General features: G+C 42.2%; 1 protein-coding gene across 1 annotated transcript in view; it reads right to left on the reverse strand.

Moving 5' to 3' along the window:
• Positions 1–25,304, reverse strand: part of CSK (C-terminal Src kinase) — a 59,819-nt gene extending 34,515 nt beyond the window's left edge. Inside the window, exon 1 of the mRNA XM_069981476.1 lies at positions 25,221–25,304. The gene's annotated coding sequence lies outside the window, so the exon portion shown is untranslated. The remainder of the gene's footprint in view (positions 1–25,220) is intronic.
• Positions 25,305–25,554: the final 250 nt, after the last annotated feature.

The following is a 25,554-nucleotide window of genomic DNA, read 5'->3' on the forward strand; positions in this document are numbered from 1 at the left end:
AATACCCCTTTAACAATCTGTTAGATAAATCTGTGTGTGTAATAGGGCCTTAAAGTATCACTGTCGTTGTAACTTTCAAATTCGATATCAACAGTAGATGTGATATAAAGCTGTGACTCTCTGTACCGGCCAGGACTTCTTGAGTTTAGTCTGTTTTTTACAACCAGCAGAAAATCTGCCTTCTGGAGACTGGACCTGGGTTTCTGGTAAGTTCAGCTTTGTTTTACAGCATGATAACAACAACAAAAAATAATGTAAATGTAAATTGCAAACTTGCTTTATATCACATCTACTGTTGAGTACGTCCAGGGCCGCCTCCACGTGCTCAGAGCGGGGCCGCGCTCTGACCTGCCGCGGTCCCGGGTGCCACTCGTAGCCCAGGACCATGGCTATTAGCGGGCACGGTCTGATCACCGTGCCCGCTAATTAAGTAATCGGATGCAGCTGTCAGAGTTGACAGCTGCATCCGATTACTTACTGCAGCACTTCCCTGGTGTCTAGTGGGGAGGATCGCTCCTCGGAGCGATCCACACATTTTACCCCGTCCGGGGTCAGCGCTGTAACGGCGCTGATCCCAGCTCGGCACTCAATTGCCGATGTGCCTCTCTCATCGATCTATGGTGCATATTAATGCAGCATAGATCTCAATGAGAGATCAGTGCACTTATACTAGAAGTCCCCCAGGGGGTTTCTAGTATACGTGTAAAAGTAAAAATAAAAGTGTTATTAATAAAAAGTGTGGGTCTGAGAGAGCGCATTACATGTCTCCGTTGTTTTTTGGATCACTCAAATAAAGCAAGTATATTGAAGCACTGCATCGCTGAGCCCAGGTGAATTTTCTTCATTGTTCCTTACACGGTGTTGGAGTGGGGGCTCGTGCGGAGCGGCTTGCTATACAAAGGTGCTGAGCTGGCTACATTATATGAACTATTAATAAAAAGCCCCCTCCCCTAATAAAAGTCAGAATCACCCCCCTTTTCCCATGTTATAAATAAAAATAAACAAATAAATAAACAAACATGTTTGGTATCGCCGCGTACATAATTGCCCGAACTATTTATCACATTCCTGATCTCGCACAGTAAATGGCGTAAGCGCAAAAAAAATCCCAAAGTGCAAAATTGCGCATTTTTGGTCGCATCAAATCCAGAAAAATTGTAATAAAAAGCGATCAAAAAGTCGCATATGTGCAATCAAGGTACCGATAGAAAGAACATATCATGGCGCAAAAAATGACACCTGACACAGCCCCATAGACCAAAGAATAAAAGCGTTATAAGCCTGGGAATGGAGCAATTTTTAGGAACATATATTTGTTAACAATGGTTTGAATTTTTTACAGGCCATCAGATACAATGAAAGTTATACATGTTATATATCATAGTAATCGTAACAACTTGAGGAACATATATAACAAGTCAGTTTTACCCCCGGGGCGAACGGCGTAAAAACGAAAAAAAAATAAATAAATAAAAGAAATGCGTTTTGTTTGTTTTTTTCAATTTCACCACACATTGAATTTTTTTCTGGTTTCACAGTGTCCTTTATGAAAAAATTCAGCCTGTCATTGCAAATTAGTACAATTAGTGGCGCAAAAAATAAGGGCTTGTGTGGGTTTCTAGGTGAAAAAATGCAAGTGTTATGGGCTTTTAAGCACAAGGAGGAAAGAACGAAAAAAAATTTAATTGGCCGGGTCCTCTAAGGGTTAAAAGGTATAAAAACAGTGACACATTAGGAATTGTTTCTAACCTGTTATGTCACCTGTCTATAGTATTCACCAATATTGAAGAGGATAATGGTGCGTTTACAAAGGCAGATTTATCTGACAGATTTTTGAAGCCAAAGCCAGGAACAGACCATAAACAGGGAAGGGGTCATAAAGGAAAGACTGAGATTTCTCCTTTTTTCAAATCCATTCCTGGTTTTGGCTTCCAAAATCTGTCAGAGAAATCTGCCTGTGTAAACGCAAACCTGCTCAAATGTCCTACACAGATGTTACCAATGGAAGGAGATGGTTTGAAGGACGGCTACCATTTCATGCAACAAGGCATCAATAACTGAGCTGAGTTTTCAGGCACCCACTAGCCCCGTTTGTCCAACCCTGCAAGGAACACATGATGCATGAACTAAAAGCATGGATTGAGATGTCATCTGGGGTTATTAATAAGAGAGGCTGATGACCGAGCAAGAGGCTCCCCAGAGAGTCCTATATGCAAAGGACAAGACACAGTAAAGCTCAGCTGCACAGCAGATAATTATTACCCCTCCCCCGACTCGGCAGACATTTGAGGCGCAAAGAGTAATATTTAAGAGTCCCAGCTGTTTGATGCTATTTTAGGACATTATTTGAATACTGTGGAAGCCGGAAAGAGACCAGGAAAAAAGTGGATGAAGAAAATGCTGGCATACACCAAAGAGGAGGACAAGAGGGATTGATGGGAAAAAAAGGAAAGTAACACAGACTACAGATGGCCATAGCAGGAAATGTGACATGGAGGGGATAGTAATCACGTAAATAACAGGCAGAAGTGGAACGGGTGGAATTAAAAGGAGACAGATGCCATGCTATTTAACCTTGGATATAAATATGCCATGGCAGGCCAGTGGTAGCCGGGTCAATGGGTTTTATAGGTCTCATTTGGAGATGATGAATAAAGATTTGTATTGGTGGAATGTAAACATAAAAATAGAGCAAAGACATGTGCAAGGCTATATAGTATGTCTGAAATACAGCTATAGATCAATCTCAGCCACTGAAGGACATGAGGGAAGAGGTATGGGTAAACCTTCAAATTTTGTTTCTCCACTGTTGATCCAAAGTAACGTAACAAATATTTAAGGTATAAACCCATCCGCCCTTAATAGGAGACATTTTCCCCCTAATGCTGCGTTTACACACACAGATTTATCTGACAGATTTTGGATGCCAAAGCCAGGAATGGATTTGAGAACAGGAGAAATCTCAGTCTTACCTTTATCACCTGTTCCCAGTTTATAATCTGCTCCTGGTTTTGGCTTCCAAAATCTGTCAGATAAATCTGTCTGTGTAAACGCACCATAATCCTAAGTGGTCATCAGGTAGAATGTTTTTTTTTCTCATTTTTGTTAAGTAGAAACATTTCTCTTTGAGCTCTCGCACACCACTTTCTGAAAGGTTAACTGCTCTGCTCCTTACTTGTCATATTTATAAACCATGGAAAGTGATATTTCTAATTGATAAAGACATCAAACAGCTGCTAAATGGAGCTTGTGATATGTTTGTTATGCTGTCTGACATTTACGTACAATCGCTCTGTTTTATATCAGGCCCATTGTATTGAAATCAAAGCAGTCTCTGAACACGTGGAGAAAATAAACCCACTATCAGCTAATACAAATGGCAAACCTCTAGACAGGTATGGTTGTAGTAGAACACGTCATTGAGAGAACAGTAAACAATATAGAGTACAATAGACTATGGATAACTACAAAAATAGACACAGCCATCCCTCTGCGAAGATCTTTACCAGTGGCTTCATACACCAAAATAGTATGGTATGTAGGAAAACACAAAGATCCTAGAAAAGTTGCACAAATCTTCATCTTAATCAATATATAAAAATTGGCCGCACCTCTAATCGATATATACCTCAAAGTTGAAGAAGTATAAGATGCTATCAACTGACCTAGTGAAATACTATAAGGGGTATTCCCACTGCAAACATTTACATCTGATAGACGCCAGTAGCACCTCTAGTAGCTGCACCTATTTAGAGACTAAAAGAATGGCGGGCAGTACATAGAATAGGATAGGGGTATAGTCTTGTCTGCTCCATTCTTCTTAGAAAAGATTCTACATAATGCCCAGGTAGTGTTTTCAATGATAAATAACATCTGCAGTTCAATAAATAAAAAGAAAAACTTTTTTTCTCCATTAAGCTACAGAAAATACAACATTCGGCGTACTTTCTCAAGCATACTGTAGATAGAAGCTTGAAGGGTCAGCTAGTAGGGGCGGATGTTCTCCATTCCTTAAATTCCTACAGCTGTCTAAGCAGAAGCAGTTCAATAGCTTCTGGGTTCACAGTAACTTCCCAGTAAAATGATCATGCCATGGTAAATCTATGTTCCTAATTCAGCTAATTTTGGCAACAAGAACAGGGGAAAGCAATAGCAGAAGGAAACATGGCCTCTACACAAACCTCAAGAAGAAACATACCCTGTAAGGCTATGTTCACACTACGTCAGTTACGTAATAATCATGGCCGATGTTGCCGATTTGCAACAACAGCCGTGATTACTATAGAACTTACGTAGTGCTGCAGTCTATGGAATCCCGGCCGGAGTGTATACACGTAGTATATACTCCGGCCGGGATCCCTAGCGGCGCCGCAAGAAACTAACATGTCAGTTTTTCTGTGGCCGCTATACATTGAATAGCGCCTGCAGGAACCTGTCAGTGCTCTGGCCGCATGCTCCATCGTGTGCAGCAGTGAATTGGGATGTGGGCGCACACGGATGCATCTGAGGTGAAGATCATCCAACCGATACTGCAGGGATGATCTTCTCTGACACAGGCCGTTTCATGACCTAGCTGGGTCCCGTAACGGCCGGTGTCTTACGCCATGTGAACATGGCCTAATGGTAGAAAAAAAATGTATCAGCTATGAGGCCTCATGCACATGTGTAGTGAATCACAGACTGCGCGAACCGTGAAGTTGCACAGTGGAATTGCATGTAGTATTATGATGCTGGGAGCGCCAAAAGTATTAAAAACTTAGAGAGACTGTACTGACATAGCCGTATGGCTGTAACAGTACAGTCCCACGAAGATTTAAATACTTTCCGCGTATGGAGCGGCAATTGGAAAAAAAAAATCATCTTTAATGCTCCACCCCAGCGACTAGACATGGGGGTGAAAAAGCAGTGGCATGCAGTCACACTTCCTCCCCCCTCTTCCTAGCCACTCACGCTTGATTGGCAGCCTGAGCGCTCCGCTTTGCATTAAAGGGGTATTGGTTCCCTTTAAAGTGTTACTGTCATTTGGAGTAAGTTTTGACATGTCATCAGACATGTCAAAAGTTACTGATCGCACTTGGGTCTCACTCCTGACCAGCTGTGATCTCAAGAAACAGTCAGGGGGAGCATGCAGCGATACGGTCCACTACCTGGCTGAGAGACCATCCGACTCTTTCCCTCCATAGACTTTAAGGAGCGAAGTCCAATTTGATTGACAGCTGGGGAGAGACACATGCTGCCACGTACTCCAGGAGGCTGTATCTTGGGATCTCAAAAGTGAGACCCAATGTGATCGGTAACTTTTGAAATGTTGGCAGCATGAACGATTGATAGCCTATCCTGTGTATGACAGTCTGTGGATAGGCTCTTAAATGTTTTCTCTTGAAAAACATCTTTTCTCCCTGCACTGTAGATGTGTACTCAATAAGACATGACCTGTATCATTGATAAGGTGTATTATTTTTATTAGATTGTGCTTATTTATAATTAAGATGTGCATAAAAATTGGATCACAAATGACTTAATTTAAAAAATGTAGGTAACATGAACATAATGAACATAGCCAGAATAAACAAGCCAGCTTTGTAAACATGGGTTACCTGGGTTCTGCAACGTGTCTAGCCCACATTGTTATTATTAATAATATCCCTAACTAGAGAACATTTGCTTTGATAATAATCTTGCATAAGCATAGTAAGCCAGAAGAGCAGCCATCGTTGCATTTCATACTGAAATACTTCACCCACTAATGGTATGAAATAGCCATCATGAGTAGGAAGTCACAACAATTACATGCCTTGTGTGCCAACACAGCAAGAGATGGAAGGTCATCCTTGTGACATGAACAACGCTTTAACCTTTTGTCTTCCTGAAACACTGAGAAGAATCAAACAGACTTTTGGACAATCATAACTTTCAGCAATCCAAATTATGATCTAACCCACATAACACACATGCAATAATTTATTCTTTAACCTGTGCTTTCCCTGCACCAGCTTCAAGCCATCCCTACATATGCAACATCTACTTCTTTTCATGGAGCTACAAAAAGGAAACGTGTGACATTCTATTACCACGTGCCCTGGGTTCTCAACCATTCCACTTAACATCCAATATGAATACACTAGGGTGGACTGACTTAGTATCTTATTTCTGAATGATGATTAAAAAGTATTGCAAATAGGGGATTAGTGATAAATTGTGATATTAGTGGCCAAAGAACAATATGACCCATTCATTTTGGTTATTGAGGAATAAAGAGTAAGGTCCCCATACACTTTATACTTTTGATAACCTTACTCGCCACTTGCGGATTTTCCTGTATACGGGGAGATGGGAGGTTGTTCAGCTGTTAAAGAGACTCTGTCAGCAGTTTTAGGCAGTCCATTCTCAGGGTAGCATAAAGTAGTGACAGTGACGTTGAACAGAATGATGTATCACTTACATTGTTCTGTGCAGCTGATCCAGAGAGATCCTCCTGAATAACAGGGACAATAAGTAGTCCTCTCCATTATGTGCATAAGCCCAGTAGTCCTTAATATTCATGAGCAGAAACTCCGCCCACCAGCTGCTGATTGGCAGTTATCTATCCATGCTGTGTATAGGCAGTTAACTTCCAATCAACAGCTGGAGGGCAGGGGAGGGGTTTGACAAGAAACCTATTCTCCTGCATATTAGGAGAACGGCTGAACAGAATGTTGGAAGTAATACACCTATTTGTTCAGCATTTCTGTCACTAGTATATGCTGCCCTCATTTAAGGCAGCATAAACTTAGTGACAGATTCCCTTTAAGAGGCATTCAAGTATAAGGCAAGCTGTAGAACAGATATGGAGAACCGTTGACCCCCAGCTGTTGCAAAACTACCATCCCCATCTTGCCTGGACAGCCAAAGCTAAAGCTTTGGCTGTCCAGGCATGATAGGAATGATAGTCGTGCAACAGTTGGCGGGCCGAAGGTTCCCCATTCCTGCTGTAGAAGACTATTTCTAGGCACTTTGGTCATCAGACAGAATGAAGACACAAACCTAAGAGGATTGTTCATGTCATGTGTTCAGCAAGGTTATGTTCGCACATGGCAGATACACTGCAGATCTGTTACAGACTTAGATTTCTCTATATGAAGGTAACTGGGAAAATCCCCAACAAAACTTTAGAAAAGGGCTTTTCTGATGACTGAATATCAATAGAACTCTTTAAAAGGTTACTTACTAAGGCAATGATGATGACCACTAAGGGCACACTAAGCCCAACAATCCAAATGCTAAGAAGGGAGAGTTTAAAAAGCAGCAAGTGCTACTTGTGGCTGGCATGAGCCATTGGGGTTCATTAGATACTAACTTTAAGCAATTCCTGCTCTTAATATACGGACAGGTGGGAGCCTAGAGAACTTAGCATTTCAAACGTCTAGCATGCACAAGATTTCAGGCCCATGATTTGCCATGATATAAGTGGGTCTACTCTACAAGAATAGACAAGGAGTGTAGGGTAGGGCCACTCCTTGTTGTATCAGGCCTGACAATTTAGCTGCAGTCTATGAAAGCCTGTGTAATCTGGTTTTAGAGCAGCTGACACAGACAGCCATCAGAGCACATTCCCAGCATAATTACATTTACCAGTTACTTAGCGCACAGGCACCGATATATATGTACACTCTGACTGATATCTCTGCTATAAAAAGAAACCACAAGAGGATCACATCAACACTTTTCTTTTACGAATTTCTACTTGTGAATATGATTAAAAATAAATTCCAATAATTCCCCCAAAATGATCAGTTTTAGGTGGTTCTTCTTTTAGTGTAAAACAAATATGTCACAGAAAAACTAAAACTTGACGTTGATTAGATATGCAATAAAAAGAGACCGCGTCTTAAAAATCATGAACGAGAAGTGACTATTCCACTATAAGCAACATTGCATCAGGAGATCACTACAAAGGTATATCAGTGTGCGCACCAAACTGGTGACCAATTTACACAATAAAGGTACGCAGACCACAATCGGTCATGATAAGGTCCTCCTATGCTGTGAACGTGAAATCATGGATATAGTCATTGGCTGTATCCATGTTTTCCAGACAACCTTAGAGCTTTATTCAAGTTCAGCAGCCGCCACTAATCAAATGCCGAACCGTTCGGGTTCGGACGGACTCGAACCGGGTTCGCTCATCTCTAGTCATCTTTATAAGGACTGTCCCACACTGGAATCTAGCCCTGACTGCTCTTAAGTAGAGCAAAACCAGGAGGCTGGCCGTCTAGTTTTAGTTTTTAGTTTTTCTGGGACATATTACCTCCAAAAAGCCAATAAAAGGTTAGGAAGAAAAGACAGGAAAATACATTCCTTTAAGAGCATTTATTCCTAAATACTCCTACCTTTTCCCAATCACAAATCTCCCTAGTTGTGGCTCAGCTTGAATACTAAAACAAAATGTATATTAAGACTATGGCTACAACCATACAGGCTAAAAATAAAATAAAAATTCTTGTTCTGAAATACCAGCCCATAAGAATGCAGGCCAAAAGGTGCGCTAGGCAAGCGTATTGCCAGCAATACAATTTTGAGGATTTTTTAGCGATTTTAAATAAATGTTGGTAGCTACTATACTGAAGCAAAACAATAAAATCACTTGCTGAGGTTTTGATCACCCTACAGAGAAAAATCTAGAAGTAGTCTAGCAGTACTGCATAACCAGGTACAGCAATACAAACATGGCCATCAACTCATCATATCCATATGCATGATCCCATTCACAGTTTCTTCTGTAAAGGCTTTTTACTAAAATTGGGATCAATAACACATATGTGAAGGTCTGACTAGAAGCCCTCCCACCAATCAGCTGAATGAAGGGGCTGCAGCTCTCCAGCAAGCATCATGATGGCATCACTGTCTACTAGGCACAAGTCTGTTCCTTTGTTCTGGTTGCACCTGGTGTTACAGCTCAGTCGTACTCACTTGAATTGGACTGTACTGCAATAACCAGCAGTGGCCACTAACAAAAAATATAGAGCTATGCTCTTTAATCAGTTGATCACTTCTAAGGCGCTACACGGCTTGTGGTTGAGAATTGGCGCACACACCAGTCCAGTTCTTTCACATCACACCATTTTCTGTGGATCTCGTTTTCGGCACAGGGACCCCTTCATACTGAAACTGGAACAAACCTTCTCCAAACTTTTCTGAAAAATGATTGAATGTTATTCCCAATTATCTCAGAGTGGTTCTAAACGCCAGCACATAAAAACAGATGTAGGGCTCAGCCAAATTTGTACAAAATGGAGCATTTTATGGTGTTTGAAGGAACAATTTTGGGTCCAAAGGTAGCCAAGTGTATTATTGTATGCCATAGCACTAAAAATATTCCCCCCCACAGTCCACTAAACCTCCATCACTAGACTTTACAGTTTGCACAATGCTTTTAGGCAGAAAGCTTTTTTTCTGGCATCTGCCAAAACTACTTTCCCCTTTTACACGAATAGTATTCACCCCTAACCTCAAAGTTCATCGGTAGGATTGTTACACCACTAAAGGCCACAAAATTGTGATCTCACGCTGGTGGCACCTAATCATTACATATGTTGTAAGCATGTTGTTTTTAATCCAGCATATAGACTGAGCAATAATATTGTTTACTTGCAAAAAAATGTAAAAATATGTTAATAGATGTGAGGAACCTTCTGCTAAACTTTATGGGGGGAAGCAATGCTTCCCCTTAGCCCAAGCCATTTCCTGTCACATAAATCACAACTTACCATAAACAGCCAACAAAGTTAAAAATAAAAATACACTGGTTTCTCTTCATGTTTCTTCCTATTAGTACACTGCCAGTCACACTCCAGAAATACACAATACAAGATGCTTAAAGGGAAACCTTTAACATCATGTAAAGACATGAAGTCAATGAAGTCACTGACTGCAACTCAGAGGCAATTTACGTCTAGAAAAGTAATCGCTAAGTAATGTCTATGGTACAGCAGTCATAAAAGAGAAAAGATTATGTACAAGCCCTAAGGAAGCGAGGTGTGAGATGGTCTGGTCTAACTGCATTCCCCTATGACTGCTCCCAAGCCTACACTCACCCATTGTGCTTCTACTCCTACAGAAACATATGTACCAGTTCTCTAAGGGCAGACAAGTGACGGATATCATAACCACTACTTCCTGCAGCTAACTGATGCCCGCCATCTTACCTTCTACAGCAGAAAAAGACCTATAAAGCTAATACAAAATATCTACTAGGTAAAAGACCACAAAATTCTGTATTAGGGTGCGTTCACACCTACAGGATCCGCAGCAAATTTGATGCCGTGTTCGGTTATTTAAATGAAATCTGCTGCGGATCTGCTGCAGATCCGCAACAGAAAATAAGCAGCGGATTCGGTAAGTGTGAACGTACCCTTAATGTGCAATAAAAATGGAGCACCATGCATCTGAGAAAATGTAGCATTTATTTTGCATGTCTCCCTCTCTCTCTCTCTATTATATATATATATATATATATATATATATATATATATATATATATATATATATATATATATATATTACAAATACATGACATTCACCTTGGTTCAAGTCATTTTATTATTCATGGGTAATTTTGTGGTTTATTTTCTCTGGATGTCTATAATGGTTACTATTGCCCCTAATACATCCCTTAAACATATGCAATGGTCTTCTCACTGCTTACTGCACACCGGTCCTCCTCTGCTTCAGTATCTAGCTGGAAAACTTCACTTGTTCTATTAACATCCTATAATTTCTTAGCGAATTCTACTTCATGTTGTCGCATATGGCTTTCACTTACACAAAATCACACGAATGTTAAACTTACAGGATACGTAAAAATCAGAAACATACTGCCATATTACAGCTCCAGCTCCGAACCAAAAAAGGCACTGTAAAGTAGCAACGTAAAGAAGAAAGTCTTTAGGGTATGTTCACAAAGGTGTAAATCATGCGGTTTGTGACATGGAAGCCATGCAGATTTCTGATTTCAGATTAAAAAAACAAAACACTTCCAAAAAAGAATACATCTCACGTTCACATGTCACTTCTTTCGGACCGGTTCCACTCTAAGACTCCGTTCACACAGAGCAAAACTGGCGGACTGTCATTATGACACGGAGGCTGGCGGAATTTTGGGCCGCCAGTTTTGTTCCCTGTGAACAGAGGCTAAGGGTGCCTTCACACGTACAGTATCGCAGCAGATTTCATGCTGCAAAATCCACTGCGATACTGTGTGCTGTCGTTTCCTATGTACTCAATTTTTGCCCCTACCCACTTAACCCACCGCTGCCCTGTTATTACATTACCCGTCTGCACTCTGGCTTACTCCTTCAGCTCCCCGACGTCCCACTCAGCCAGTCAGTGTGCTGCCCGCCGCCCATCCAGATGCCGGAGCACACTGGGCCACAGAGGGTTAAGGAGGCTGCCTTTTGCATACTCGCATTGGGATGATAATTCCGTTGAGAGTATGTAATCCTATTGAAAGTGACAGTGAAGGGACCCGCTGCGGATTCGTTATGTGGGACCCCACCCAAAGGCTGTGTTCAAAATGACGGTCATTTTTAGTGGAGGTCCATCATTTAACTGCAAATAACAGCCATTATTTTAAACCAATGGCTGCTGTTTTTGAAATAATGGCCGATATTTGCAGTTAAAATGACGGCCGTCCACCAAAATCCACTGTCATTTTGATGGTGAGTACACATAGCCTAAAGTTCCCAATGAAATTATTGGAGCTTGCTGACTGTGGTTGGGAGAAAGCCATGCCACAGCAGTGCAGGTGGGTGAGGTTTCTGCCTGTGTGCACAAACACATAGTATTTGGTGAGTATTTTTAGCCTAAATCAGCAGCAGTGGAACAAACTGTGAATATTTGAAAGATTAGTATTTTTCTTTCTGCAGTTTGGACACACTCCTGATTTTCTCTAAAAATACTGATCAAGTAACACGTGTGAACTCAGCCTTAGGGTATAGTCAAATGAAGCAATTTTTATGTTGTGGATTTTTCCACAGCGGTAAACCTGCAATCTACCGCATGTTTTGAAATTCATGCAGATTTTTCCTTATGTGAATATGCTGCATCTTATAGAATCCCATTTATTCACTGCAATTTGTAGCACCTTTGTGTTGTGGTAAATGTTTCCACTATATTCTGCACCATATGACATTGCAGGCCCCATGGAACATGTAGAATACCTGGGGTGACATAACTCCCTACATACATGGCTTTCCATCCAGCAGCTTTTGCATTTAGCCAGCACCTAGAGATCATGTGATATGTGGTGCTATCTCTGGCATTGGCTATTAGGGGTCTTTCACACGTCTTTAGCCTGGCCCGTAATTGTGGATCGCATTATGGATGTGTATCCGTAATGCTTCCCGATTCACAGAACACTGTATAGAAGATAGTGATCCGTGCTGCAATTGGAGGTTCACCCTAGGACCTGTTTTGTGCCTTTTTCGGCATGGATTACAGCTCCGTACATGCGTACGGACATGAGAATGAAGCCCTACTGTATTGTATATGCTCATAAAGCTCTGCACCATGAAAGCTTAGAAGAGCAGACACTGTAATAAAAAGTCTATGACAATAATATGGTAATCTGGCTGCCCTATGTCTGCAAGCCCCAGCTCTGAAATTAAAGCCATGCCACCTACCCCTGAGATGGAGAAAAGTTAGGGTGTGATAGCGGTGGTAACATTCAGTGATTATACCCTTTTATGCAAAGAAAGAGACAGCAGCTGCAATCTGATCAACTACTATTCTGTGTCTCTTTTCTGCCATAGTCATTCCCTAATGGAAGCTGTAAATCTATCAGTATATTAGAGATACGTATAACTTGATGACATATGCTATATCCTTACAAAGGTGTCCCCCCCTTAGGGCCAATCTGGTTAATGTACAAATGCTCTTCAGAAGTCCATTAACCCGTGAATGACCAGTGCTTTGTTCCTCCATAGCCCCATGCTTATTAGCAATCTCCCACTATTGCTGTTCTGACAGAGCCCGGGCCCTGATGCTTAGGGCTACTGAGAGGTGAGGAATTATGTGGGAACGTACTGCAGAGATTAAAGGGGTTATCTGGGGCGTAGAGAAGGTCCTGACATCAGACAATGGACCCCAACAGACAGGTAAAAAGCATTGTACATGGAGTACAGATAGAGAGCAGCGCAGTACCTCTAGCTTTGTAGTGTACTGCAAGGAGTTGGCCCTAGCTTCCCAGGACTGGATCCATCTTTTTCCAGCACCCAGGGAGGAGGAGCAGCAGGGAGCGGGGCACACCTCAAAGTCCACAGCCCGATCAGCAGAATACACATAGGAACGAACCACTTCACTTTATTTCTACTGTAGACTCGCTCATTCCTACTTCCGAGCTTCAGGACTACAGGCCTAAATGCGATGTGTTCATTGGTAATCTGACGCTGTAAATTTAAAGATCACGGTACAATTTTCATAAATGTGCCCCAGGAGGCCTACCATGGCGAACAAGAACTACAGAAGGAAGTATTAGACTACATAATCTTCAAAGTTTTGTTAGACTGGATAAGACAGCTGGAGAGAACGCATGAAACAAGGTGTGTAATTTAGACTAGAACGTAGTGAAAGGAACGAAATCCACTTATAAGGATCCATATACACATTCAATGGCGAGGAGCTGAACGGGGTCATATTTCCATTATTAGTCACAGTGCACAATTTAATCTGCCAGGCTTCTGGTTGAGAGAGCAGAACACAGCGTGTCATTGTCACAGCTCAGCGAGTGAAAACATAGTTGTCTGTCTGTCTGCTCAGCATCCTGTGCTTCCTGCCATATTTATCATACAGAAGATGCAAAAATAGGTTTATACCCGACTTCTTGTACTTATACTGTAAAGGTTGCCTCCAGTGCAGAAGGTACTGTTAGATTTGATCACATAAAGTCTCCTTCCTTGGAGACCCCTTGACTTGTTAATATTGCCAGGGGAACATCAGTGTCAGCACTAGTTTACCATGAAGCGAGCATCTATTTTCCTCAATGGATGCCTAAGGTCTTCCAGATCTGACAGCTAAACCTGAGCAGTTACCACCTATTAAGGGGAGAGAAAAATAGAGGACCTTCTCCTTCAGTTAAACACGTCCTAATAATTTATGTATATAACAGGGATTGTATTAACTCGAGTATACATTTCAAATGTGTTCTGTGTGCCAGCATACATCACTGCAAATTTGTACCATAAACTAAACCATGGGTTTCCAAACTGCGGCCCTCCAGCTGTTGCAATACTACATTTCCCTACACGCCTGGACAGCCAAATCCAAAGCTTTAGCTGTCCGGCCATGATGGGAATTGTGGTTTTGCAACAGCTGAAGGGCCACAGTTTGAAGACCCATGCTTAAAGAGGATGTACCACCAGGTACATCCTCTTTAACCTGAAGCCACGGATCGAACTGAGCCAGCACGGGGAAGCCGGTGCCGTGGTCCGTTTTCCGGACAGAGGCCCGGTTCCCGTGCACGGCGCCGTTCTATGCACCGGAATCGGCTGGTGCTCAAGTACTGGAGGTAGGCCGGCCTACCCCAGTGGGAGGGAATTCCCTCCCCTGTATGACGCGGCTCCATTCATTCTAAGGGAGCCGTGTCATACAGGGGAGGTAATTCCCTCCCACTGGAGACGGGCAGGCCTACCTCCAGTGCTTGAGCACCAGCCAGTTCCGGTGCATAGAACGGCGCCATGCATGGGAACCGGGCCTCTGTCCGGAAAACGGACCGCGGCACCGGCTTCCCCGTGCCGGCGCCGTTCGATCTGTGGCTTCAGGTTAAAGAGGATGTACCTGGTGGTACATCCTCTTTAAACCATGCAAACATAGTAGCATGTGAAAGGTCAGTCAGGTTCATAGGCAAGGAAAGTTCATAACTGTTAATGCTTTTGGTTAAATTAAAAACGCATACTACTTCCGAAGTGTTTTTTTCCTTTCTGACAGCACCACAGAAAAAAAAATGAAGGCCTTACACAAGTGACAAGGCTATTGGCAGAAAGCAATGTAGAGAAGTCTAGGTGGGGCCTTTATTGTACAGACAGACACAGGATGTGTCCTCTGGTATTTCTCACCACTGAGCAGGGTAGTGGAGGAGGAAGTAGGGGCTGGATGGTGAGAACCTCGAGATGCAAATTATAGAAAAAGAAACAGAAAAAAAGAGGAACTGCTTCTATCAGTACAGAGGTTCTTTGCATACAAGAAAAATTTACTTCTAAAAATAACACCCAAAAAGTGAACACTTTAAGGGGATCATAAGATTTAAGGGTGCCTTTACATGTACTGTATGACAGCGGATTTCACTGCAACTTCAACAGCAAAATCCGCTGCGATCCTGTGTCCTGTCATTTTCTATGGCTTTACACACTCGCAGCGGATTTTTCATTTCACTGCGAATATGTAAAGCCCTGTCCCACTTAACCCACCGCTGCTCGGCTAATAGTTACCTGGCCGCTCTCCTGCTGGCTTCCTGACACCCTGCTCAGCCAGTGTGCTGCCCTACACTAGGTGACTGCCACTCTGCTTACATGCACTTTAAGCAGAGCCACTACATATTGGCCCAGATTACTAAAATGGTTGCACCGTTTCACGGTGGAGCAGTGACTTCTTTGAAATCTCCAAATGGATTTATTTATGTGGCACACAGCCAGTGACTTATGGCAAACAAGTGTGCCAATTCGGCACAAAATTTTCTGGCACATTCAACAATCCACAGACCATAAAATTGGACCACATATCTGTGTTCTTTCCTGCTTTTCTATCTACACTACAAATATATAGTGAACATCATGTGCGCCAAAACTGACGGATAAGACCACCAGAAAACTGACTGTGACAGAGACTTATAATAGTGGTACCAGTGTACAGAAAGGTGTGCTTCCAGCTCATTCTGTGTACTGGCTCAGCAGCTCTAGCTAACAGCGGATGGGCCAGGTGTTTGTACCCACCAGCCAAGAATAGGTCATCAATAAATTAACTCCTTAGAAGTAGGAGCTAGGACGGAGAGATAAGTGCCTGACAGAAGGAGGGACCTGACTCTCGCACCCTGAATGGAGCAATGGGTTAGCCCATGCTCTATCCGTTCATTCATTCTCTAAGCCAGACACTGTACTTTACTATCTCTCAAGATCCATGGAGAATGAAAAGGAGGCTGAGTGTTCCTGACGACCCACTGGGCAATTCAGTGGGAAGAGTCGGGTCTCTGTTCTTGCCATTAAAAAAGGTCCCATAGCTTTGCAGTTTTTTTTCCATCTAAATCTAATATATCGTCTACTCTTTCAGAAAATGTTGAACTATTTATGTATAACAGGAAATTTATTTATTTTGTTTAAATTATACCATTTCCTGCTGTGCCATGTACTTCTTTAAAATGTGGTCCTTAGGTTTAAAGGGGTAGTGCGGCGTTTAACATTTATTTACTAAATAACACATATTACAAAGTTATACAACTTTGTAATGTGTGTTATTTAAGTGAATGGACACCTTCCCCATGTTCCCCCCACCCCGAAAGTGTGGTGCGGTGTACTTACGTATTCGCTGTAGACCCCGGTTGCCACCTTGGGTTAACAACGTCATCTTCGGGAGTCCGGCCGGACTGCTCCAGCCGGCCTCCCGTACACAACGTCGTCAACCCAAGATGGCGGCCAGGGTTGACAGCGAATACATAAGTATACCGCACCACACTTCCGGGGTGGGGGGGGGGAACACGGGGAAGGGGGCCATTCACTTAAATAACACACATTACAAAGTTGTATAACTTTGTAATATGTGTTATTTAGTAAATAAATGTTAAACGCCGCACTACCCCTTTAATGCTACTGAAGTATTACACACAGCCTACACAGTGCCTCCAAGGCACCAGCATTCTCATGGCCTACTTTCCTGGCCCCACACCTTGCACATTGCTCTATAACTAGCCTTTGTTTGTCACATACCTAAAACCTGTCATACTGAGGCCCACCTATACCAGTGGCATTTTCACCATCCACGCTACGATAATGTTACTGCAGTACGTGTGCAGCACACCCGCGTGTGATTCATTATGTCTGATGTTTTTACATCACAAGAAAAGCTTTTCTTAAAGGGCTCCACAGTACAACTTCTGGTCTCCAGTCTTTGGGTTCCTTCACAATATGAAAGAGTACTCCACTGAAAATCTTTTTCTTTCAAATCAACTGGTGTCAGAAAGTTATATAGATTTGTAATGTACTTCTATTTAAAAATTTCAAGTCTTCACTTATCAGCTGCTGTATGTCCTGCAGAAAGTGGTGTTTTCTTTCCAGTCTAACACAGTGCTCTCTGCTGACATCTCTGTCCATGACAGGAACTGTACAAAGCAGTAGCAAATCCCCATATAAAACCTCTCCTGCTCTGGACATTTCCTGTCATGGACAGAGGTGGCAGCAGAGAGAACTCTGTCAGACTGGAAAGAAAACACTAATTCCTGCAGGACAAACAGCAGATGATATGTACTGGATGAACAGATATTTCTGCTCTGTATTAATCATGGTCTGCATTGTGTAAGCAAAGCCCCGAATTCAATTAATTTTAAAGGTAGTGGGGTTTCCGATGTTTTTTTGCAACAGAAATCTGCACAGTTTCTGAGGCCAAGGTCACCCTTTTAGTACCTGGTGAAAATGCAAATCCTGAAATCCTGTGACGTGACCAATTGCATTCCTGTCATATTACACCTATTTGTGCATTACTAACTATTTATAGGGGAAACCTGGTAATCTCATTAGTCCGTTCCTGTTTATATCCAAGTTCTGCCCATTGAATTGAATTTCTTTACTTCCTCTTAAAACCCCTTCCACCCTTTACTTCATTCATTTATTTCTTAGTATGATGAAATGGATGGCCTGTGAGGGAATACTGGTGTGGAGTTCTCTTCTTCTCTATTAGGACATGAAAACATGCAGCAGCCCAAATCTCACATTTTCATAAGAATCCATCCAAATCCCTATAGGACCCCAAGGCCCTATGGGTCTGATCCATCAGACCGCTGAAACCAGTGATGCAGACAGACCATGCTGACTTATAATGGGGTACAAGAGGAGAAGACTAGCACTGCTGCACAGTCACACAGTGGCAGACATTTTTCCTTATATAATCAGAACCTAAACTGTCTGTCTGGACTTTGCAATGTGATCAGCATTACCAACTCAATAAACAATTCGATTTTAGTTTGGTTTGTGGTTTTTGTTTTGTTTTTACATTTTGGAGGGTTTTTTTTATGCCTTTTAATTTGAGCATTATGACAAAAAACGTTGCTGAAATGCACAAAACTTTAAATGGGATGTGGATTTTATAGCTTTAAGCTAAAACAGTTATGCTTACAGGCAGAACCTCGCTAAATAAAGTGACATGTATGTCACTTTTTCAAGGGGGTGGGACCAAAAGAATATTTTAGCAAGTTCTCCATTAAAATCAATGGGAAGGGATTTCAAAATGAAACCAGTGCAGCATAGAGTATATTCACACGTGCTTTGATTCTTTATGATGCAGTGAGCTCTGAAACAATTAAAGGGGTTATCCAGTGCTACTGTTGTCTCCAGTTTGGGTGGGGTTTTGAAACTCAGTTCCATTGAAGTAAATGGAGTTTAATTGCAAACCACACCTGAACTGGAGACAACAGTAGGGAGGAAAGTGGCCATGTTTTCGTAGTGCTGGATAACCCCTTTAATGAGCATGTGTCTCTCAGATTTTCTTTGACTGATTAGAGCCAGATATTAAAAGTTATTTATTTATTCTAATCTGTTTCTACTTTCTGACTGTAAGCTTTTTATTTAACTTTTTGTACATTGTTATGGGGGCTGGCATATTGCCTGGGCTGTTCTTAGCATTTAGTCACATGCTTTACAGCAAGACTCATGGACATAGATGACAATAGACAGAATCTGTCCCCTTGAGATGTATTTGAAACATTACTGAGCGTGCTCTGTGACCTTTGAAGAATTCATACCACACAGAGCTGCTCTTGATGCACCCCAGGACAGATCTTGGATTAAAAGCAGCTATCCGAAGGTACAAGCGGTTTGGGGGGTCAGATTGTGGGTACAGAGTCGCTTTAAGGCACTCCACTACTGAACTCATACAGCGGTATCATTTCAGTAGCGTAGAGCTTCAGCTGTTTCGGAGCTCACTGTATTATAATGAATTATGATGCAGGGAGCTCCCTAAGAGTTGAACAGTCCAGTCCATGATATACAGCCAACTTACAGACCATATATCACGACTTGTTAAAGCAGCCTAAAGCTAAGATCGCACCACCATTTCAGAGCACTTTTGTCACCTAACGCAGCAGTGGATGTAAGAAAGGAAAAGTATACTCGATTCCAAAATGCCTCCAGCTTATTTAAAAGGGTTGTCCTTATTATATAAGGGAAGCCTCAGTTAACAGATAGGGGATCCTTATCTCTTGTAGTGGTTGCAGAGAGGACCTCTTTCTCTGGAAATCTTGTCCTGTCCTGCATTACACAGACAACCCATAGATATGAATGTGCACTGCAATGCTTCATTTTCCATGTGGTCATGCTGCAGGAAAGCACAGATAGCAGATTGCTGGGGGTCTGAGCAGGGAGGCACTTTGTGATCAGCTTAGGGCCCTATTACATGGAGCGATTTTTAATGATTAACGATCGCAAACAAGATTGTTTATCGTTAACCTAAAATCGTTCACCATATTACACAGAACAATAGTCGTTAGTTACGATTGTTACTATAATCGTTAATATGATCGTTAATGCGATTGTTACTATGGTTGTTTACTCCTTCTGATCCCAGCAAAACAATGGACAATGTGCAATTACACTGAACGATTAGTGAACAACTGCGGAACTTGAGCGAACGAATGTGGAATTACAGCAAACGATTAACGATAATTTTAGGTTATATACAAACGATTTTAAACTATTGTTTAAATTTGAACGATATAATGATTTTTGGCACGATAATCGTCTCGTGTAATAGGGCCCTTATTGTATGGAGTGGTCAACTAGTAGTACTACCTTTATGCCGCTGCTTTTTTTCAGCATATTTTGGTTCTGCACAGACAGAACCACAAAAAGTGATGTGTCCCTGTGTCATTTAGAAAAATTTTGACATGTCTGAGTGTTCAGACCAGGGCTGGGGAATTATGGTTTAAAGCAATATCGCAATTGATTGAACATGTAACCTTGATTACGATTATTGAATGATTATCAAACCAATCCACTTTTATAAGCCACTCCCCTTTTGCAAGCCACACCCTTTGGGCATAGCAAACTGCAGATAACAGATGAGAGGGGTCAGTATCTACAAAGCCCAGTCGTGGTGCTGTATACATAGGGGAAGCAGAGGCTATATCCAATAAATACATTCTATAGAACAACATTCTCCACCAGTTATGAAACTAAAACTCCCAGCATGCCCGCAAGGAGATGCTGGGAGTTGTAGCTTCACAGCTGCTGGAGAACCTCAGGTTGGGGGCACTGATGTACAGTATACATAGACAAGGAATGTCAGGTGACAGGTTAGAGGTCACTGCTACTTTTTGTAAATAGACTGTATGCAGAAATATTATGAGACAATTGGGAAAGCGTTATAATGAGGCTATAAATAAATGGGGAATGATTACAAAATAATAGACATCATACAGAAGATCAAGTCGGTTTATTGAGGCCATATTCCGTTTAGTTTTTTTATGATTAATCACCGAGCCCTAGTTCAGACGCTGACCAATCTCCATCGGGATACCATAGGGAGAAGCATACTTCAACTTCCCAGCTGGCCATGATTTCCATCCCGCTCAACAAGACATGCTCGATAGGCTTACAATGGAGCTTGTCCAGCGCAGCTAGATGGAGTCGGAAAGTGAAGTATGCTACCACACTCTCTCAGAAATTTGTAGAGATTGGTTTGTCTGGCATGTCAGTTTTTCCTAAATGACAGGGACACTTTAAGAAGTATAATGGTGCTGCCATGCACTGCCACCTTCACTCTTCTGGACCCGACCAGCTTACAGTGAAGGGGGTTTACAATGACTCCTTATGAGACTGGCCTTAGTGAACGTGTGGGAGAAATAGGGGAAGTTAGACTGTGAACCAGTCTGAGGCAAGGACTGAAATGAGCCGCGAGACCCTCCATACAACCCTACGACTATGATTGTCCTATACAAGTACTGAAAACAAACCACGCTGCAAACTGGAACAGGATGGTAACACACTCATGTAGTATAAAATGTTTCAGGCCAGAAACTGGAGAATAGAAAAAAAATACAGAGAGAGTCTGAAGCAAAAATAACTCAACAAAAATGACAGCCTTTCTAGCCTCAACCAAGCTGGACAGCTGGAATTTCAGAGAGTAGCCGGCTAGTGAGTGACATACACATCCCCGGGGAGAGCACACTGACAGCCACAGACCTCCTCTTTTCTCAAGATAAAACACTGTCCTGCCATTGTGGTAATCGCATGAAGCAAGGCTGAAAAAGGCTGCCCGAGGCGACCCAGGAGGCCTTCTGCCTGCATTCTGGGGATACTAAGGAGGAGGTATCTGCAAGGAACGGTGAACATTCGATCACAAAGTAATGGGGGATACTGGTGGAGTTACAGCAGAGCCCAGGGTGTGTCTATGGTAAGGGACACAGTAACAAGATCCATTCTACTAGACGCAAGCTCCATGCATGTGTAGACACATCACTTCTACAATCCTCTTTCCACTGCGACACCGTAGCAATAAAATAGAGACACAATATAACAAACTATGTAAGGATTTCAGAATTACTGGCGATAAGATAATACAAAGTGCAAATGTTCCCTGAATGGCAAGCAAACATTACTACACAACTGGATACCTGATAGTGTGCAGAACAGATCTCAGCACAAGGACAAATGGTAGGAGATTGTGTGCACTGCTAGTCAGACCTCAATTCTGGAATCTGTCAAAGGTTATAGACTATGCAGAAAAGCTCCCACATCTTACATAGTGAGCTAGTAAAATTGTTCTACTAAAAAAAAAAAAAAAAAATCACCCCCAAAATTTGTCTGTTCTGGCAAAAATATTGGAACCCAATTGGCATTGCTGAGCTTTTGTAACGCAGCCAGGTTTATTACATAAGGACTGACTATACTGTCATCTCATCCCAGAAACTACATTGCTGACCATAAGCCGAGGAAGGTGATCTGGTTTTCTGAACTCCTGTCAAGTTGCCTGTAATCTCATTGGAAAGCACTGTATGGCTTTAAATGCAAGTTTGCACATGAAAATTGTGAAAATTTTAGCTTAAAATATTTGCATAAAGTAAGCCAACCAAAAGGTGGTATAAAGTTAGACAACAATGTCCAAGGATGCATCAAACTTATAATATAACGTATGTTATGCAACATGCTACTGGTATGGCATTCTTTTCTGGCGTTTCTTCAATAGTCTTTTCATCAAAAATATATATAAATAAATATAAAAATGTACATTTAAAATTTAATCCACAAAAAGACTTGAAATTCATGATATTTCCCAAAAAAGTTTTACAAAAGGCAGGATGAAAAATAACACTCCTATCAAACCTTATCATAGTCACACATCTGATATATAAGTAATTGAATATTTTACAATGTATATTTTCCTGTACTTACGATCCACTTCTGAAAATAAGCATCAAAAGTCTCCGGTGTGAATATGGTATCTAACTGAATTAAGGGGTCTATTCACATATCGCAAAAAGCCCCTGTCTAGTACTCCAAGTAAGAGGCACAGAGCTGATATAGAACTATATACCAGCTACAACACCAACAGTATATTTGCATACCATAGATTTGTTGCAGAAATTGCTATAACGGTCCCTACAGGGTTTGCAGAAACCAATGCGCCAGTCACAGGGGCACATAGGTACATTGAATGTGGAAAACATTGTCAAAATCCAGAGCAACCTTTGGAATTTTCAACGTGTATTTGATAACACAGCAGATAACAGCGGAAACCTATGCTTGTATTCACATAGCCTAAGGCCGGATTCATACAGCCACAGTTTTGTGTCCTTATTCCAGCTTTAGGTCCTGATCGCGCCTCTGATGACCCAAACTAATGCTTTTAGTTTGTTGCTGCATATCAAATCTACTAACTAGTCTACATCCAAAGGATACATAAGCATACAGCAGACGTGGCGTACTTCTGCAGGGTCTATTGAGTGTAATGAACTGAAAGTGGTCTACTAGTGACTACATTTGGCCCATTCCCAAGTGTATAGTGTTTTGTCTGTACCTTGGAGTGCCGCTAAATTATAGTATATGCATGAAACCGGACAGAACGCAACCACAAGTAGACTATGTTCAGTCCACAGAATTTAATGCACATGGCACGGGTAATATGCATCAGTGTACTGCTCGGCCAAAATGCTGCTGACGTATACCCTAAATGTAGGCTAGTACAGTATAAAAAAAAATAATAAATATGTGTTTTGTTCTTATAAATGCATCAAAACCTTTTTAAAATGCATGTGTTTATCTAGGTGTTTTTAACAACAAAAAGTTAATTTATTTGTACTGACAACTACTGGTTCCAAAAGTAATTTACTCCCTGTCACCAAGGTTCCCAAGACAAGTAACTGGGATTACAATGCCTTCTAGAAGGTCAATATTAATGGCCTATCCCTACTGCCCGGAGAGGAATAAGGTGGCCGTAGTATTTGCAGAAAAGCTGTCCCTTCAATCAACTGATCAGCAGGGGTGCTCGGAGAAGGACCCTCAATCTGCTACTGATAGCCTGTCCTAAAAATCAGTCATTAATAATAAAATCCCGGAAAACCCCTTTAATATACATCACTACATGTGGCTACAGGCAGCCAACCCTTGCAATGCAATCATAAGTGGCAATGGTGATGGGTAACGGGTTAGTCTAGGACATTCCACTGGTTGGTACATGAACAGCCCTGGATCTATGCTCACTTATAATGTGTGGCTTACTTTATACACTCCATGCTGGGCTACCCAATAACGCAAACAAATGTAAACCTCGACATGGACCACCCTGACAGAGGCTACATTGAGGTTACATTTACACTGGCAAACGGGCAATGGAAATGCTAGAAGAAATGTTACAATGCTGGAACTTAAATAGGAGGTACAACCAAGAGAATGCCTTTGGAAATTGAATCCAGTCCAGGGATCAGCTGATCACTGCAGGTCTGGCTTCTGGACATACATACACATGGATGTCATTGTATGTTAGAATGGTTCTTATCTGCCAGTGAAGGAGCCAATCATACTCCATTCTGGCCTCAAGAAGGGGCATACTGGGTGTGGGCCCCCCTCAAGGAGTTATTTTTGCCCTTATAGGGTATATTGGACAACCCCTTTAAGATAAGAGGCCCATATACAGCACCGCACATCAACACAACATATACAATCATTAACACTGTTGCAAATATTTTAATGTAGTTCCCCTTATGGTGGACACCTAGCCAGACACCTGACAGGCCCCCATTGAAAACCAGTGGGTCCATTGGGTATCCAGTAAGCAACAAGCCTACTGATACCTGGTTTTCTGCTCCAATTACAAAGCAAAACAACATAATGAACAGTAGTGTGAACCCGGCCTTAAAATCAGAAAAAAATAATATTAGAACCCCAATGGGAACTCTAGCCATCACTGTGCTGCATATAGAAATGATACCTATGGGCGAATTTCCAATCCCCCCTGGGCTTACTGACACGGTAGTGATCCCAACTGAGATCAGGACGAGAGAACGCTGTCAGACCCGGGCATAAAGCTGCATTCTGGAACAAAGAACGATGTACTTTTCTATTTTGGATTCAGCCAAAGGTGTTAGCACCAGAAAGACCATTGTATTAAAGAAACAGTTTATAGATTTGGCTTTGTGATCGCTTCCTGACATACGGGACAAGCCTCACCTATGTGGTCCGCACACACAACACGTACCAGCCGCGACAGAGGAGAGAATATTCTATAATAAGAGCAGGGACCATTGTCTGACCTGACAACTATGTAATGGGACCTGACAACTGACAACCTGAGTGTAAACTTTCCTGCCATCAGGCTGTTCCAGAGTGTAAGGAGAGGGGATCAGCCTGCATGGCAGTGCCTATACAATGTATCCATATATATATATACACATCAGATGCTATATACCATCACACTGCCAGGGGTTATATTTAGCACCGTGTCACACGCAGATGGCACTTGTCAGTCACGGACACACACCCATGCAGTCTCACCTGGAGGGACAGATGTCCACGATCTCCCATTGAATTGGGGCGACGTGTGGAGCAGCGCTGGGGGGTGAGGCAGAGACCAGGGAGGGATGGGATCACAGAGGACGGGGTGGGCTGAGCCAGGGGAGCCCTGCACCATGCAGGAGAGCACAGGGACAATGCATGCAGAGCAGGGGGAGAGCCCACCGTCCCTGCTCCAGATGTAGGCTGTACAAGAACGGGGAGGCAGGAGTTAATAGCAGGCAGGGGAGAGGGTGCGTGTGGGTCAGAGGGCGTGCACGGAGCGTATCCTAGCGGTATCCGTATCTATGGAGCGGCTCGGGATGGAACCCGTTGC

Source organism: Dendropsophus ebraccatus, chromosome 1 (genome assembly GCF_027789765.1).
Source record: "Dendropsophus ebraccatus isolate aDenEbr1 chromosome 1, aDenEbr1.pat, whole genome shotgun sequence".
NCBI classification, from domain to species: domain Eukaryota; kingdom Metazoa; phylum Chordata; class Amphibia; order Anura; family Hylidae; genus Dendropsophus; species Dendropsophus ebraccatus.